A 7,136-nucleotide genomic window follows, 5' to 3' on the forward strand; every position below is an offset into this window, starting at 1 on the left:
TGTTGTGCTCGGTCGCTGTTCACGTCGCCGAACGGGGAAATGGTCCGGCGGGTCCTGCTGCTGCCGCTGGTTTTTTTTTTAAGGAGAACTGTTGCCGCTTTATTTAAAGAACAAAGCTCGGAATTTCATCCGAGATAACATCCAACACGAAGTCTGGGGAGCCCCAACCACACCTTACAAAGTTCATCACCTACACCTACTTTTGCAAATTTATGAACGGCAACAGTCGCAGACCTTCGAACCCACGACACTCTAGACTCAAAAAAAGAATTTAACAAAGTTTTAATTTCCTGCACCCAAGGACCAGCCGCCGACAGCTCTTTTGGTGAGTGATTCAACATCTTCACCACTCCTTGACAGTCAAGCTCCATATAAATCTTCTCCGCGTTGATTTCCCTAGCCACGCTTAGAGCTTGCTTACACGACAAGATTTCCGCCGCCTCTGGATCATTGATATGAGGGAAGTGATGACACATTCCCGCCCTGAAGGCCCTATAATGATCTCTCAGTACCGCGCCTCCCTCTCCCTTATCTCTTTGCTTAGAAACCGCACCGTCCGAATTGATCTTGATCCATCCCTCCTTCGGCGGCTCCCATTTTTGCATTACTCGTTCTGCAGCGCCCTTGATCTTTGCTGGATGGATCTCCTTCCATTCCCGCAAGAACGAGTGTACAGACTAGACCACTTCTAGCGATGCACTAATCCTTTTGCCGTCTCTCGCTTCATTACGGGCTAGCCAAAGCCCGTGCACTGCCTGCACCATCGCCTCTTTTTCCTCGTCTGGCGCTTCCGCCAACCAGCCCAGTAGCCAGCTTGCTAAGTTCATATGCGCCTCCATGTGATATGGCGGTATGGGTACCGCCACCCCTTTCTCTAAATTCAGCAGTTGCCGAAACAACACGAGTGTTGACAGCCCCAAAAGCGATGGTATATTGTTTCTTCTCTCCCACAGGCTACACAGAAGACATCGGGTTTAATCCTACGGCGGTGTAGCTCCGAGCCAACTGCTAGTCCGTTCCAGATCAATCTCCACATATGAATCTTAGCCTTCCCCGGTGCATTCGTATCCCACAGCGACAAGTACCCCTTATGCATATTCACCGTGCTTGAGGGACCCTGCTGTCCCGATCGTGCACTCTTTCTGGCCATGTTGAAGTGGTAAGCCGACCACACTGTAAAGGAGCCATTCCTCGTATAATTCCAGGCTAGATAATCCTCCGTTCCAGGGCCCCCAATCGCTAACCTTCTGATATCTGCTGTGTCGTCGGCTAAGAACATGCGTTGGACCAGTTCAAGATTCCAGCTCCTACCATCCGGTGATAGCAGGTCTGCAACTTTAGTTACACCATTTATGAACACCTGGCCCAACGGGCTCAAGGACCACTCCTGGGAATCCAGTTTTCATGGTGAATATTAATACTTGAGCCATCTCCAATGCGCCACACTAATCCTTCACGTAATAGATCTCGTCCATGCAAAATGCTCCTGAAAGTGAAGGATGACGCCGCCGGACACGAGGCTGTCAATATGGAGTCATCCTTGAAATATTTTGCCTTCAGAACTCTTGCACACAAAGATGATGGGTACTGCAAGATTCGCCATGCTTGTTTGGCAAGGAGTGCCTGATTGAAAGCCTCCGGGTCTCTAAACCCCATGCCTCCGCTCCGTTTTGAAGCACACATTTTCTGCCAAGAAATCCAGTGCACTTTCCGCTCGCCATTTCTTGCACCCCACCAGAATTTTGCAGAGATAGAGGACAGATTCCGGCACATTTTCTTTGTGAGGTGGAAACAACTCATGGTGAACGTCGGAACAGCTTGGAGTCCTGATTTAATGAGAACTTCTCTTGCCTTCTTAGACAGCCCCTGCCCCTTCCAACCACTTACTTTGCCTTTCGAACTCTCCATGACGTACGAGAAAGACCCCTCTTTGGATCTTCCAACCAGTGTTGGGAGACCAAGGTACTTCTCGTTAAGCGCTTCAGAATGAACCCCAAGGGCAGATTTGAGCTCATCCTTGGTCGGCTCTTGACACCCTTTGCCAAAAAAGATTGATGATTTCTGCAAATTTACTCGCTGACCGGACGCCTCCTCATATGTGCCTAGGATTTCCTTAAGCGTCCGCATACTCTCCCTTGATCCTTCCATGAAAACAATATTTTCAATATCACGAACTTCTTGCTGGAACCTGTTGTTACTGCCCTCGTTTTGGCATCCAGCAGCTGAGCCTTAAGATGTTTTATTTGTCTACGGATAGAGCCAAAGACCACACGGGCCCATTTTTGTATAGAGCCGGCCATCTTGCCCAGTTTTTGCCATACCGCCGTGAGTCCTTGGCCTCCCACGTTCGCAGCCTCCCAGGCTTCAGCAATCATCTCCTCATACTAATCATGTCGGGTCCATGCCTCTTCAAACCTGAATGGCTTCTGCTCACCTGACGCATGGTTTGGAGCCGTCTCCAACACACGAACCAATAGGGCTTGGTGGTCTGACTCCTCACACAAAATGTGTTCAACTGAAATCTCTGGAAAAAGATTAAGAAAACTATCATTGCATGTAGCTCTATCCAGCCGCACCTGGATGTTCTCCATCCCATCTCTCTTGTTATCCCAAGTATATGGGTAACCCGAAAAGCTCAAATCAGCTAGATCGCAGTCGGCTAGACAATCGTGGAAGTCCTCCATCTGTGCAAAGCTTCATGGGTTGCCCCCAATTTGGTCAGATTGGAATAAAGCCTCATTAAAATCCCCCACATAAAGCCACGGCAGATCATCTTGCGCCCTAAGATAGCATCCTAAGATTTTTTTCCGCAATTCCGTTCGGGTTCCCCATAGAATCCAGTGATTCTGCAGGTCTTACCCTCAAATGCAATTTCCGCATCCATAAAATATTGGCACCATGGCCGCACCTTAACAAGAATATGCTCTCTCCACCATAATGCAAGACCTCCACTCCTTCCCTTACAATCCACCACTACACCACTCTGGAACCCCAAGCTCCACATCAACTTCTCCATAGCCCTCGCGGACTTTTTAGTCTCACTAAGAAAAACCACCTCTGGGTTGTAGGACCGTATCAGGTCTCGTAATTCGCCAACCGTCGAGTCCAACCCTAAGCCTCAACAGTTCCAGGCTAAGAGATTCATTGCTCTCGACAGCCGCTGGTTGCAACACATGACGCTGCTCGCGTGTGAAACCGGAAAGAAAGGGGCAAATTCCGGTCGTGCCACCACTAATTTTTCTTTCATTAGTAAACGTACATGTGCAATGCACGTACTAACTAATACTCCATATATATTTAGTCAAACATATTTCAAACATCAAAATTTAAATTGTTGCATGTGGTGAAACAACATAGCTCCGTGTCAAAATGCAAAAAAGAAAAACTAATTTCAAACATCATACTCCAATAATGGGAACAATCCAAAGTTGCCAATTGAATGGTGTTCATCTCTTGATCAAACAGTGTCACCTTCCATAAGATTTACATTGCAAACCTGGTAGACAAATAAAAGAAATCAATATCACAAGGGATCAATCTTCAGAACAATTAAATCTTCATCATAAAAAAACACTTAAATCTTGTTCGGCTCTATGGACCACTTTAGTGAAGCGGCAAATTGTAGATAATACAACAACCGTATCATTTTTTCTGATGGCAAAAGAGCAACCTATTATTATCATCATCCAGAGTGTTTGCAATGCCAGATGGTTAAGGACGAACAACATTACAACATTGGCAAGCTGACCTCAGGGTGATCCATCTTTTTTCATGCCCATATTGGTCATTTTCACTACACAGGAAGTATATTGGATTCATTCCCGCAAAAAAAAGTCTATTGGATTTCTGAAGAGCAAACACAACAATTACTTCATCTTCACAAGGCCACTGGGTCCTCAAATAATACAACTTATACCCTGGCATCTTTTCTTTTATACTCCCTCCATCTTAAAATGTAAGACATTTTTTAACACTATAAAACATCTTACATTTCGACACAGAGGGAGTAAGGGAGTATCTCTTATGCAGCTACGCTACCAGTTCAGTCTAACTAAATTTGGTCAATTACACAATATGTAAAATATGGCAAAAGGAGCACATACCTTCAGATATTTGCGAGCCAGCTTCAGCCACTAATCTCACCAAGACTGCTTATCATGTGCACCTGCAGCATTTTTCTATATAACAAAAAGTTTTAGAAGACCATGAGATTAGGCATTTCAACCAATTCACTTAGAAACATAGTGAGTTTGTAGCTAATATAGCTTGATGGATTTGTGCAGCCAGTATCGATGGCACGCCTTGTATACTATGCCTAAGAAAATAACCACAAAACATCTAATTATGCCTTTTTTAGAAAAGGAGGATGACCCCCGGCCTGCATCTGGGAGATGCATGCAACCACTTTATTAACTATTCACAGAGAACTTACAAAGTAATACATCAATATGTCTGAAGCCGTCATCTTGGCAACATCCGTCGCTACTCATATCCATTGATGAAGGGGTGCAGAAAGTATGGGCCGAATACCTAGACCTCTCACCTAAGCAAATATTCATGTGAAAATAGAAGTTTTGAAAACCGTAAAACCATAGGACAGACAAACTGTACCAAGACTAAGCCAATTAACTATTTTTCATCATCATCACTCCAAAAGCCTCGGTTCTTTCCACTTTCCTTAGTTCTTGTGAATTTATGATCAATGCATAATGATCATAATTTGGTGCACATGATAATGACATTCTACCATGATATAATAAAAATAATACCCCAGCATGAAACTAACCTTATCGTGGTCATGTCACTTGTCCACCAGTTGTAGCCTCATTCTTTTCCTATAGCTAAAATCCTGGCCTCCAAGTCCACTACATGCTTGCACCATAGCACCATCCACAAGCTATCGTGCTCCTTCCATTGCGAGGAAACATGAGAAAAATATAAGGAATGAACCAAGGGAAGTTTAGTTCAACATCCTCTTTCTAACCTTTTCGAAAGAAAACATCCTCTTCCTAATGCAATCAGTAGCCTCAAAAGAGGACCAGCCTATAACAGGAATAATAACTATGAATGCATAAAAACAAATCCCCTTTGTCAATAAACAGTTTGTCTGTTTATCATGGTAGTTCTGCAAACTGAAGTAAGCCCCTCTACAACAAAACTAAGCATTAATAGTTCAACTTGCAAACTGAAGTAAGCCCATCTACAACAAAACTAAGCATTAATAGTTCAACTTGCAAACTGAAGATGTTGACCCATCAACCTAATCCATCACCAGGCTAGAATATTAATTACCAAAAATCATGAACTAAATAGATTTGTAACATCATAATTTTCTTAACTCTATCTGAACACTTAATATTGTAGGAATAACTCATGTGCTCTTTGTATCGCTAGATATATTCGAAGTAAATAAAACCCAACCCAAAAGAAACAGAAGCTCTTGGCCCATCATTCTGACTTATAAAGCAAGGCTGACATAAACAACCATGATGTTTAGGCTAAGCATTCATAAAAATGGTGTACAATACTGAAGGTCTTGACATTCAGCATAAATAACAGTGTCGATTGAAGGTGTAGGGATGACAAGTACGCAAGGAAGACATCGTTTAGGTACAATGATGACAAGCATGAGTAGTCACTATATGTGCTAATCTAGACTGCAAATTTACAACTATTACATGAGAAGATAATAACTGGTAAAAAATGTTAGGCCACAAATGAAGGCTTCTGCCATGTTCACATGAACAATCTGGCAACACCAAATCCCAGCAATTTCATTAACTATTCAAAGGTTGCATTCAGATAAGCAACTCAACCAAATAAAATTCCATACCCATTAATTCAGCCTCTGGAAAAAAATGTAAGATCACGGATAAAGTTCCAGAACAATTTTAGCTAAGTAATCATCATAATTATTTTGTGAGCCTAGCCTTAGCCTAACCTAGCTTGAGCTTCTGGTTTTGCAATGCAGTATATAAAAAATAACCAAGATGAGAGATCCCAGTATCTAGAGCCATTATTTACTAAAGTGAAGGTATGACTGAATGATTCAGTTTCAGAGGAATTATTTCTAGAGCCCCAAGATAGTTAGCACAACGGGTTCTATTCTACGCCAGGGAACTATGAATGATCCAGTAATTTATTGTAGTCTTGTTAGTCTCTTAGTATTGTCTAATCCTCGACAAAAAACAAAGTTCCCTTCAAAATCCATCCAAAACAGAATTTACCAACACCCAGATTTCTATGGATGCAAGTGCGGAAACCTTGCAGTCTTGTGTCGTCGCGCATTCTTGAATAATTTGAAATCGTCAACTGTAGAAAACAAGAGGAATGTGGTAAGCAGACCTGCTTATTAGTGAAGATGTCCATCATCTAGCTTTGCTCTGCAATCTATATGGTTTAGGGATTCTGGAATGGAACTGAAACAAAACGTAGTGAAAACTTACTTGATGGTAAACGGATAATGACATCGTGACTGTACATATTGTTCATAGGATCCAGGCAACAACCTGATTTGGAATATATCATCAAGAATTGTTCTTTCAGACCAAGGACAAACTATGTAGGGGAATGCTTGTGCAAATTATAAGTTGTCAAGCAGATCAAGATAGAAGGTGCAGTCAAGTGCAGTTGAGATTCAAAGTCGTATTCAGCAATCTGACGGCAGAAGCAAAACAAAGCCGTTTCGTCGTACCTGAGGTTGCCTGCACAATGAAAGAACTGTAATGTATTATCAACTTCTGAACCTAGATAAAAAATTGTTCACGAATCACTTGTTTAGAGTTTGGATCCTTTCCAATGTAGACATTAATAATAATGTTCTACGATCCTGTGCATATAGAATAATATTTTTCTACGATCCTGTGCATATGGTTTAGTAGTCAGCATGTTGGTTTCTAGTCACACTGAACATATAGAAACGCATCACCGTGCTGATTCCTTTGGAATTGTTGCCTCTGCAGCTTTGTGTGCTCCCTTTCAATGGTTCAACATGGATAGGATTTAAACAAATGTCAGTGTTAAATCTAGCAAAAAACTGAAACAAAATAAGATCATATATGGATGACACGGAGAGCTGTGAGAGACTAAAATAGAGAGGGCTAGCTATAGCTATATAGAGAGGTCAATTAGGGGAA

The 7,136-nt window shown here is 42.4% G+C and overlaps 1 long non-coding RNA gene across 1 annotated transcript; it reads right to left on the bottom strand.

Annotated features, from left to right (window-relative positions):
- Nucleotides 1-3,438: 3,438 nt before the first annotated feature.
- LOC119359455 lies at nucleotides 3,439-5,206 on the bottom strand. Its single transcript, XR_005172547.1, has 3 exons — nucleotides 4,787-5,206; nucleotides 4,433-4,543; nucleotides 3,439-4,178 (listed from the first exon to the last, which is right to left on the bottom strand). It is a non-coding gene; the product is annotated as an uncharacterized LOC119359455 (long non-coding RNA).
- Between the last annotated feature and the right edge of the window lie 1,930 nt (nucleotides 5,207-7,136).

Source organism: Triticum dicoccoides, chromosome 2A, assembly GCF_002162155.2.
Source record: "Triticum dicoccoides isolate Atlit2015 ecotype Zavitan chromosome 2A, WEW_v2.0, whole genome shotgun sequence".
Lineage (NCBI taxonomy): Eukaryota > Viridiplantae > Streptophyta > Magnoliopsida > Poales > Poaceae > Triticum > Triticum dicoccoides.